General features: G+C 38.0%; 1 protein-coding gene across 1 annotated transcript in view; it reads left to right on the top strand.

Moving 5' to 3' along the window:
• Positions 1 to 634: 634 nt before the first annotated feature.
• sertad2b (SERTA domain containing 2b) overlaps positions 635 to 12395 on the top strand; it is a 61856-nt gene continuing 50095 nt past the window's right edge. Inside the window, exon 1 of the mRNA XM_079843205.1 lies at positions 635 to 940. The gene's annotated coding sequence lies outside the window, so the exon portion shown is untranslated. The remainder of the gene's footprint in view (positions 941 to 12395) is intronic.

The following is a 12395-nucleotide window of genomic DNA, read 5'->3' as shown; positions in this document are numbered from 1 at the left end:
ACACACACACACGTGTAGGTACACTTTCTTGGCTGTGTCCCATTTAGTCAAACATTAGAGTAAACACTCCATATTTTCCTTTACCGGTGAATTCACTGAAGAACAAGAGAAAACACATCTTTCACCACATTCCCTGCTTTTTTTTTTTTTTAGTTAATGCCTATTTTCCGCAGTGGCAGGATTTTTTGAACACTCCATTTCCTGTTATGCAGAGATTGAACTTGTAACAAAAAAGATTGAGCCAAGCTGTCGGTGGGCATCTTGCCAGAGCATGCTGCCTTTTCTCGGTTCCGCCACTTGAAGAACTCCACTCTGGCCATTTAAAGTCCGCTAGAAATAACCATTGAAGTAGGCTAGTACAGTAGGCATTGCAACGACGCATTAAATATATTAAAATTTACAATTTAAAGTGTAGATATGTTCCCCATGCACAATTTGTCAGTATGGCATGACTTTTAGGCTGATTTGTGAGCTCACATTTTGCTCCGTCACTTTTTCACCGTGCTGTAAATATCACATTACTAGACTGTTAGGCTCTTTAAATAACATGTCGAGCAGCAGCCTGTTCTGCATTTTGATTTGTTGATTCTACCAGAGGGGGCGGGACATACGAACTGGGATTGCCTCGACTCACAGTCTAGAACGACCTATCATACAAATCCAATGTCTTGCAACTGCGACCACGCGCAGAGTCACCGAAGGCAACCTGCCTACTACCACTTTTGTGGGCACTTTGAAGTCTGACTCTCATATGTGCAACTGTTTACTTTTTTCTCAGGCTGATGAGGCACGGGACGCTTAAAAAGTGCCATGTGAATTCATGTCGACTGGCAAGGCATGCAGAAAGCACTGATACAATGTAAACGCATTCGAGAATAAATCCGCTGAGCACTCAGTAATTTACACTCATTTAACCGGATCGTACAAGTCCTTCAGAAGGGTGAGTGGACGTTCCTACTGAATTATCAACATAAATTCGTGTGTTTTGACAGGTCAGTTTCGATGTGGGTCGGTTCTGGAAGATTGCTGGCTTGCATGTACTGACCCCAGCAGCAAACCTGTTTGCATACAGTGTAGGCATAGCCTACTCTACAAACTTGGCATATCTGTAAACACAACCTGCCAGCTCCAGAAGCCCGTTCTCTGGATGCAATAGCCTATAGTTAATGATTTAAACGAGGAGAGCCACGCGATATTCTTATGATTGCTGCGTGTTGATAGTTTTCTGTAATCGACCCGAGTGCAATGCATTTTTTGTTTTGTTTTGGTGTAATAATGTAACGGTTTTAGTCCATACTGCGTACAGTATTTGATGTTTTGTACAGTATTCCTACTAGATTATTATCAACCAAAGATTTAGAGTTTTCTCTATTTTCTTTTTGGTTACAGTGGCTGTCAAAGGTTTTTTTCTGATAATAAAGGGCCTAAATATAGAAATGAGTGGTGCAAAGCTGTTGATACAGTCTGTTGCAACTTTCAATGCTAAAACGTTTTTTTATGGAATCATTAATGCAATAATATTAGAATAAATGTATTTAATCATGACCCCTTAAGTAAGGCTTGAACACCCACAAAGGAGGTCAAAGGTAAGGGTGGTATTAAAAGTATGTATCTTTACAAGCAAATATGCATTTCAACAGAGTTTTCAAACAACTTTTCAGACCTCAAAAAGTGCAGTCCCATTAGCGAGAAAAAAAAGAAGTCCATTGCCAATATTGTAGAAATTCATGAAGCACAGCTCACACAGACGTCACTTTTAAACCAAGCAGATTTCTACTGGTCAATAGTATTGACTCAATACTACAAATTCGAGGGATTAGCTTGAACATGAGCGAAATCTGTGGTGGGAACTTTTTCACCCTTTGAAACTTCAGATTGCACAAGGAAAATTTGGGTTGGTCAAAACGTACCCCAATCCTTTGCGGCTAGAACGTTGAATTAATTTTGTTGTGATGAATGAGAAGTAGAGACAGATCTTTTCTTATTTTTTGTGACGTACATCTGAGTGTAACGGATTATCGAGGGCAGGGAGTCCAGGGACTTTCACTAGTTAAATTCACTGGTTGTTGATTGGACTTTGAGATGTGGGTGGGGTTTAAACGGACTAAATCAGGGGTTTTCGACCCTGGTCCTGGAGTACCCCAATAAGTACACATTTTGGATGTCTCTCTTAGTGGTTCTCAATTCGAAGGCTGCATCTTAGTAAGGCTGCATATCTCGTCATCAAGCTCTGTCAAATGCCATCTCAATGGGAAGGATCCTTGGAAGGCAGCCTTCCTTTTGCATCCTTCAATCTGCTTATTTTGAAGGATGCATCAAGTGTATCCTTCATGTCCTCCAGTCACCCACAATCCTTTGAACACATTCCTATTCATGAAGAAAAAAAATTGCGGAAAATGAATCAGCACTGAGCTTGTCCAATTTCATTATTTAATGCAGGGCTCTCAACTCTAGCCACTTTCCTGCAGAGTTTAGCTCCAACCCTAATCAAACACATCTGAACAAGCTAATACCAATGTCTTCAGAATAACTATAAAGTTAAAGGCTGGAGCTAAATTCTGCAGGAACATGGATCTCGAGGGCCAGAGTTGATGAACCCCACATTTCATGTGATTGTTTTTTGTTTTTGTGCCATTCACACTTGCTAAATGATATCGTATTTCAATTGTATACACAAAAATTGGATTTGGACTGACAGCTTCCCTAGGATGAAGAATTTGAATTGAGAATTACGATCTTTGCTGCATCCGAAATCGCATACTTTCCTATTATATAGTAGGTGAAAAACGGTATGTAACAAAAGAAGTACGTCCGAATTCGCAGTACTTATAAAAGAACAGGCAAAAGTACACGGATGACCTACATCTTCCAGCGAGATTCTGTAGTGTGCATATGATGGACACTTTACTATCCCATGAGGCCATGGGAGAGGATTTATGAATGGCAGTGAAGCGACGTAACTGACGCTGGTAGGTCACATGATAATGACAACATGGCGGATGTAGTACGTCCAAATTACATTCATACTACACACATTTATACTATATAGAAAACTTTTTTTGCGCTCAAAAGTTTGCGCCTAGTTACACTACGCCCTAACAGTATGTACTCTTTTTGTGAAGAAAAAGTACATACTTTTGAGTGCGTAGCAAAAGAGTAGACAAGCTTTGGGACTTACTATCACGTCATACAATTGCGTTTTTAACGCTTGCTCTTTCTTTCATCCTGACACGCATCTTGTCACTAAAACGGGCCTGTCAATCATCTTGACTGCAGTCACGGGTCTTTCACGCGGATAGCTCTTTTAATGCATAATGATGCTTTTAAAAGTTAATGGTCAAACGGATCTTTATAAAAGTCCATATTGTTATTGCAGGTAAAATATAACACGGATAACATTTAAATAAATATTTGTTATCATGTTAAACTTTGATTATTACTCAAACCTTTATCTAAACCTCTCACCGTCGGTCACGCATATCCGCCATGTTTTGTAGTTTAAAAAGAATTTTTTTTTTTACTCGTGTTTGTTGTTCTGAACCAAATCCTCCTCCAAAGCATTGAGAGCAATATTAGCTTTTTGAGTGTGCACGGATCCACACTTCGAAAGACTTTTGACATAGCCTACTCTTTTCCACATACTATGCTTTGGGAAACATTTATTCTAATCTCACATAATATTTAGAATGGATAGTATGGACATTGGGACGCAGGGCATAACCAGAGTTGGGAACCACTGGACTAAATAGGCTTGTTTGAGATGGAATTCAGACAAGTGTAGGCGGCTGCAGTGAGGGGAGGAGTGAAATAAGTGCAGACAAGATGGACACTTCTCTCTTCTAGTAGTGGATCGGGGATATCGTGTGGATATCGTGGGATTCACACTCGTGCTAATAAACTGGGTTTAATTGAAGTTCTCCTGCTTTTATATGAATGTAAATGTGATGAACAATTACATACTTATTTAATGCTTATTTAATTCCATCCGAAAGATGCAAACTATTTTTTACTTTAAAACAGAAATGTAATTTTTTTTTTGTTTAGAAATATAACAACAATCACATCCCATACAGAGATCGCATTTTCACAGAGTTTGGGAATAGTCACACATAATTAATATACATAAAAACTTTAAACCAATGAGCATAATGCTGTGTCATCAGCAAGTAATTTCCCATCAAGCTTTAGAACAGCGCATTCAGTGAGAGCAACTGCGCCTGACTCTGCAATTTGCTCATCTCAAACAAACCTTGTGATTGGAGAAGTTCTGCATAGGTCACCAGAAGGTTATGATGTTTTAATTAAAGAATACAAGGCCAAAAAATAAATAAATCATATACTTGAATGATTCTTTCTCAATAAGATCAATACAATTATGGAAGACATACTGGTTTGTGTGTCCCGCCGGTCTGGAATCAAGTGGTTAAGGCAAGAGTTTGGCAATTGCGGATTAGAGACGCATCTAATTTAGTTGATAATCCAGATTAGGGTGTGTGTGCGCTGTGTACAGTGCTTTGTTGGGTCAGAGAGCTGAGAGTTCAGACTCGTCTCCTCATTAGAGGTCATTTTTGACAAATGAATATGCTTTCCAGCCAGCCTATATTTTAACAATATTTACATTGTCAAACTTTAACAATTCGTTTTTATGCAATATTTGATTTTAAAGAGATCGTTCACTGAAAATGACAAGGTAGAACACAAAAAAATTAATTTAGACTTTTTTCTATACACCGGTGGATAGCGAAATTTGAAAAGGATGCAAAAGTATATTTATCCATTGACTGCCGCTCAGAAGTGAATTTGGTTATAGAATACTGTTGTCACACTCATAAATAACCAAACGCTGTGTTTACAGAGTGGGATTAAGCACTCAGAAGACAAGTTATAACTGTATTTAGCTGCATTGTGTAGCTTGCATGGATGTGATATAGGGACCCAAGCGGTCACCAGGAGAATCACATCCCGGATGTAAAAACGGAAGCGAATGTTGGAGTGCAAAAAGGTGTTTATTAAAGCAGTTATGCAAAATATGTAAATAAATTGGTGGGGAAAAAATGGTTAAGAGATATAAAAGCAGGTTATCAATAAAAGCTGTCTAAAAACTAGAACTGCTGTGTACTCAGTAGAAACTCTCCTCTGCATTTGAGGAGAGTTTCAATATGCTCAATCAGCGTTTCAATAACCTGGTTAAAATATCAAAACCATAATCCGTCCTCCCATCCTCTAGTGGTGGCTGCCTTACACACACACACACACACACACACACACACACACACACACACACACACACACACACACACACACACACACACACACACACACACACACACACACACACACACACACACACACACACACACACACACACACACACACACACACACACACACACACACATTTATTTGCCCAAACATTTCCTTAAATAGCCAAGATGAGCGCTTCCATTGGTGTTTTCTTTGAGACCACGCCCACTCAGCTAAAACAGGAAATTTAAATCAGCAAACCACGTGAATATTATAAAATGTATAGGAACCGTACAGTAAAGACACAGTAAAAACAGTGATGGAAGACAAACTCTGGGTCTCTCCATCACAATTGATAAAGGCAGTAACTTTCACCAGTTTGGAGCAAGTGGAGCTCATAGTTTCATTAAGCACTTTTCGTAACTGTAATTCCATAGTCTGTTTTGTATTCCTTTAACACGTGCTCAGGCTAAGCCTGAGTAAGTTTCCTATGGAAGACTTAAATCCATAACATGGTCGTAGTTAAATTTTCTGCCAGTCTATAATGTTTTAATGTGCTATAAATTACGAGTCCAGTGTTACTGAATTGCTCAAATGCATTTGCATTGAATACTGTGTAAATGAACTGCCAGTGCCTGGGGCAGTGACCTGCTTTTCATTATAATGTACAGGAAGCACATTCACTATATTGAACTTTGAAGTGTCAGGCATACTGACGACCTGGGGATTTTTGAATTCTCTAGAAAGATGTCAGAAGTCCCCTTAAGAACTTTATAACCTGTGGCCTGCATCTTGTTGTATTGGTGTATTGTATTGCTGTTTTATATCAATATAGTTTGCTCAGCACCAGATTTGTTTGTTATCCTGCCGTTACCTTTTATAATAGTGATTGTACAAAAGGTGTTTTTCATGTATATTTTGTGTTAATTTTCAAGATCAGTTTCTGATTGGCTATAAAAACAGAGCCTGCTTCAGCAACCCGGTAAGAACTGGAAACAGCATTAAGCTAACACACCACTTAGGTTGCCTGTTTGTTTACGCTCTTGTTTCTGGATGTCAGTCACTAGTTTTAACTTATCGAGGATATCACGCACATCGTTAAAGGGATAGTTCACCCAAAAAAGAAAATTCTGTCATATTTACTCACTCTCAAGTTGTTCCAAACCTGTATGAGTTTCTTTGTTCTGCTGAACACAAAAGAAGATATTTTGAAGTATGTTTGTAACCAAGCAGATAGAGCAACCATTGACTACCATAGTATTTTTTCCCCTACAATGGTAGTCAATGGTTGCTCTATCTGCTTGGTTACAAACATTCTTCAAAATATCTTCTTTTGTGTTCAGCAGAACAAAGAAACTCATACAGGTTTGGAACAACTTGAGAGTGAGTAAATATGACAGAATTTTCATTTTTGGGTGAACTATCCCTTTAAAGATGGCAAGTGATGATTAGTCAGGAAGCAACGTGTAGGCTGAGATGTTTCTCGTAACAGAGAAAAATATTGTGTACTCTGAACCTGGCATAATAAAGAATTATTTTCATTGGGTTTCTCGCACTACTGTTATGACCTCAAAACACGTTTACCATAGTCTATGATTATTATATCATATTGATAGTCTATCATATTTAGAAATTTGCCTTTTGGCCTTTCTGATAGGCTATAGTAGATTTGCTCGGGAGCTCACCTGACACAGAATTTCACTTGTGCCGTGGGTCGAGTCATGATAAAAGAGCAAAAAGATAAAAGCAAGCTAAAATTTGGATGGTTACTGTGTTTTATCTCACATTTGCTCTTGTTATCGGTTATGTTTAGTATAGGCGGTACATTATTTTCAAAGCATTAACCTTTTAGCGCCACTCACCGGACACCAAACTGGTGCAATATATCCAACTTAATTAAACATGCACAGATTAAAGTTAATCTGTTTCAGATAAAACTGAACATGCATTTAGCACCATTTAGTGGACATTTCATTTTGATACTTTTAAGAAACATGCAAAGAAGCAATGTAATATCATTTTGAAGAAATATTACCACAGGCACATTTTTCCAATGATCCTGGTTTGGTTGATTTTCTCATCTTCAAAGTTAGTCTGCTGATTCAAGTGGCTCTAATACATTTGAAAGAATATGCATATCCCGACACATACAAGTAGCACTTGAGACCTACTGCTTATACTTGGTGTTCAGCGGTTATCTAAATGCCATTATAATAAAGTGCTGATACAGAGTCAGTGTTCTCGAGTATTTACTCTCAAATGATCTGCAGTAGCAGCGGTAGCAGCGAAGGCCCCAGCAGGTTGTGGAGCCTTGTAGAGATCAGGTGTCACTGGAACAGCAGCAATGCCAGAGTTAGCCGGCTGTCTCTCTAACACACACGCACACACATTAAGAGAGAGGCCGCTCTCCTACAGCCAGTTGTACTGCAGCATTAATATTTCATACACCCACCTTTAAAGAAGGCTGAGAGAACGAGCCGGAGAGGGGCCTTGGAAAAGCATAGCTCAGAGGGCATTCTCCATGGCTCAGTAAAGCATGCTAAGCATTTGCACACACCATGACAATGCATGAAAGCTTCACATGCTTTCCAATACTAAGTTCATTCTCACTTAAATTTGACTGTTCTGCCTTTGTGGATTTAATAAGCTGTATGTCCATCAAGCCTGATATGGGAATATTGAATGTTTTTGTGAATTTTCCGGTAGTTTATGGTAGATAGACTTGTTAGTTGATTACTGTAAATAATTGCAGACGATTACTATTTAACATAATTATATTTTTTTATAGTTATTGTTGATCTAAGCATCTTGAACCTTTTGAATTTGACACACAATTTTGTACTTCCAGCTTATTTACAGTATGGGCTATTTAAAATGATCCGACTAAAGCCGTGCATGAGCATTCATCCTGATTATCAAAACTCTAAACTTAATCTATAAACTGCCATACTTAAATAAAGTAAAGCAGACTTCCTCATTCCCCTGACTGATTATTGAATATGAGTTTACCACAGTCGATGCTACGTTAATTGACATAGTTGTTCCTCTTTCGTCATTGTGGTTCAGAATGTTCAGTTGAAATGTTTATTTTATTTAGTGTTTTAAAGTATAAAATTCTCGGTAGAGTTCAAATATGTCACTCAGGTCTATACATTATGCAATGGTTCACATACGTAATCTGCTTTGCGATATCTAGTCATACACACTATGGTTCACTTAGGAAACGCATTTAGTGATTCCCACGTAAAAACACAGATTATGTCAGATATTACACAAAAATCACTTGCAAAAACTGCAGGAAACCCCCTGATAAAGAATCTCAGTCTCTCTTGCACTCTGTTTCTCTATCTAGCTTATTTTTAATGCAGCCTTCCCCCCTCCAGCATGAGAAATATTTGTGCAGCATGCGTACGTTGTGCATGAGAAAAAAAATGCCTTCTGCTTTTGTATAAAATGTTTTTTTTTAATAAGATTTTTGAATGTTGGTGGTGAATGAATGATGGCATATCCATGATCAGTTTTGAACACATTGTCTGTAAACACCTCTTTCATTTGGATTGTTTCATATGTTTTGGCATCTGTCAGTGGTTTGAAAATGAATGCCAGGAATCAACATAAGCTCATTTATAATGTCTCAGATAATAGTTTTTGTTCATCAGTTTTTTTCTTCTCCCTGAGGTTTGGTTTGATTTGCTCCTGTGTGTATTGCAGAAGGCAGGGGAATTCTGATGACTAAGCATTGAAGCACACATCTTCTGCTGGACATACACAATCTCTGACCTGCAGTGAACATGTCTTAAAGGGACAGTTCACCCTGAAATGAACATTCTGTCATTATTTATTCACTCTCATGTCATTCTTTATTTCTTCCTTTGAACACAAAAATGAGAAATTTGCTGGTTGGGCTATCTATACAATCCATGGATGTTGATTTAAAGGTTTGTCGTATTCCAGATCTTCGAAGTAACACTATAGCTTTGGCTGAGAACAAAATCGATGTAAAAAAATAAATTATTGGACTTGTAAACAAAATCACATATATTCATACTTTGTGATTTGTTTTAATATATATTGATATATTGAACTTGCCATGACAATAGCCACAGATGTTGATATGGCAATACAAAATAAAAAAAGAATTGTGTGATTTGGATCAATGGCTATTTTTCTTCATGAACTGTCATGAATGTGCCAAGGAGGGTTAGATTTTCAATGAATACCTCAACAAAGTTTGTGGAAAAAATAAGTCATGGTTGTGCTGTTTTCACCGTTGATAATAACGAAATATTCCTTGAGCAGCAAATCAGCATATGAGAATGATAGAATGATTTGTGAAAGATTGTGTGACAATAATGACTGCTAAAAATTCAGCTTTGCCATCACAGGAATAAATTACATTTTAAAATATATATAAAAAAGAAATCCATTATTTTAAATTGTAATAATATTTAACAATATTACTGTTTTTGCTATATTATCATAAAATAAATGCAGCCTTCTTAAATTGTTTTAAAATGACCCCAAACTTTAGAACTGCAGTCTTTATAAAAACATTTTTTTAAATTTAATTGCTTGAAATTTTTTGAATCTATAATTGCAATTGAAAGAACAGCCAATACATTCTTCACACTTTTTTTATGTGTGAATGATGACAGAATTTTTATTTAAATACATACTGTATATTACATGGATTTACTTCAAAATTTGTCTTCCCATAGAGTGCCACTTTGAAATCATTCTTACTGTAATGTGTTTATTGATCTACTAGCATTCGTTATGCAAAGTAACACGTAGCCTACTAGGCATTAATACTATTGCCTGATCTCTTTGTATGTCAGAGGCATCGAGTTGTTGTTGCTTTCAAATGGTCTCTTCCCTAGTCTCATTGTGCTGTGAATTGTTGGTATTATTGAATAATAGATGAGGAGAATCCGGGGGTGTGTCTGTCTCAGGGATCTTATCAGACAGGCAGCAGGACACTGAGTACAGTAAGAAAGATCAAGCCCCTACCTCTCAACAACTAGTTACACACCACCACAGCTTATTATTTTCCGCGAGTCTGCGACCAATACCAGCTATGTCATGATGTGCAGTTTTTGTTACGATTTATACCATGTTTTCATAAGGTGTCATTACTCTGCACGCTTGGTGCCTTATCAGAATTCTCTTGTCATTCTTTACACCAGTGGGATAATTATCAGCTTATTAACTGCTGTGGGCTCATTGCACAGTGTGCACCATGTGTTAACATCTGAGACTCATATTGTAGTCAAAGACGCAGAACCGGCGCTGGTTTGGTGCCCTGTGTCATAAATGTATGCCAGGCCTGCACAACAGAGGCTTTAGTGAGGCTCAGAGCTGCAGGAATAAAGGGTGCATTCTCACATGTCTGGCCCTCTCGTCCAACCTCATCATTATGTCTGTGGAGTGGAGCAAAGTCTACTCGACTCTTATTATAAAACTGTCTATTATCACACCGCACTGAGCCAACTTCTCTTCTCCCACCGCCAAAAGCTGTAAAATAACTATCTTGTACAAAAACGCCTCTCACAGTACAGTAAGTTAACACAGAAACAATGAACCTGACGTGTTGAAGCAAGTTCACTCTTGTAAGCAGTGGTCTTTCAAAACTTCTTTATGGTATGATGGCTTGTTTTCTTAATATGATAGTTTTTTGAACAGCACTGATACTGACACTTTGATTTAAAGGTACAGCGTGTAGGATTTATGAGGATCTTTTGACAGAAATGCAATGTAATATACATAACTATGTTTTCAGTGGAGTATAAAGACCTTACACAATGAACCGTTATGTTTTATTACCTTAGAATTAGCCATTTCTATCTCCATACACTGCGGGTCCCCTTACAGTGAAGTCAAGAGTTTTGCGCCGTCATGTTTCTACAGTAGCTCTAAACGGACAAACTTCTCTACAAACTTATCTTTGTCAGCCACCGTAGCTTCTTTATGTACTTCGAAAGGGAGGGGTGAGCGGTGGGCGCTAAAAATGACACAGTGCACCTTTAAGAAAAGAGTCCAAATGTATAGATCAAAGGTCTTCAACAGGTAGTTCTCCAAGTATTTCACTAACCCCCCACGGTGTATGGAGATAGAAATGGCTCAATCTAAGGTAATAAAAACATAACGGTTCATGTAAGGTCTTTATACTCCACTGAAAACATAGTTATGTATATTATATTGCATTTATGTCAATAGATCCTCATAAATATTACACACTGAACCTTTAAAGTCCCCATGAAATCAAAATGTAAGGTTTTTTGGCTTTTAGTATGAATATGTTAGCCTTACTGTTATCTATAAGCTAGTGTGCTCCAAAACAATGACAAAATTAGCATTTTGAAGATAAAAGCATTTAAAACTTACAGTCTCTCACTTCCGCCAATATAGATCAATGATTTTGATTACATCACTTTGCAATTCAGTGGGCCTTTAACATGCAACAGTTTGTTTTACGGGGGTGTCTGATCTAGCAAAAGTCCCATGGCCTGAAAAGGTTAAAGACTACTGATATAGATGGTTATTGAGAGAAACTTTTTTTTATTATTGTGTTCAGTGTTGAGGTGTGAACCAACGAACGGAGTAACTAGCTCTAATAGCACAGCAGCTGTCTCAGAGAGAGGCAGGCCATGCAGACGCCTTCACCGCTTCATCAAACAGATGCTCGATATCTAATCCGACTCATTCACGTAGCGTGTCAGGGTCAAAATCATGGCTGAGTGTGAGAAACGGCTTTGGGCACTGTGTGCCGTATGAGATTCCCGCCCTCCTGCTCGTGGTGATTTGGGTGGGTTGTCAGCGTTGTGACCTGGTGTTTGACAGACACTGCTCCTCCCTATTGTCAGCTGGCGATTAGGAAACTGAGCACCTAAAAGCTCTGTTAGGAGGCACATATTGTATTTCTGTTTAATCCTCATCACGGTAGCCAACATAAATAAAGTTTGGAAGTAAGAGATAGACAGCTACTTACTGTCCTGCCTGAGTACAACATACAGAGAGAGGCACCACCAACCTCCTTATACCAGTCTTATGTTTTTTACAAACTTGCAGTGGGGTTTAAAAGTCAAAGTTCATATTCTGGTCATTCTAATCTGGAATTTAAAGACTAATTTAAACCTGGAAATAAACCAAAAG

This window comes from Gobio gobio (assembly GCF_949357685.1).
Source record: "Gobio gobio genome assembly, chromosome: 18".
Lineage (NCBI taxonomy): Eukaryota > Metazoa > Chordata > Actinopteri > Cypriniformes > Gobionidae > Gobio > Gobio gobio.
The sequence above is the reverse complement of the archived record's forward strand: the minus strand, read 5'-3'. Positions and strand labels throughout refer to the sequence as shown.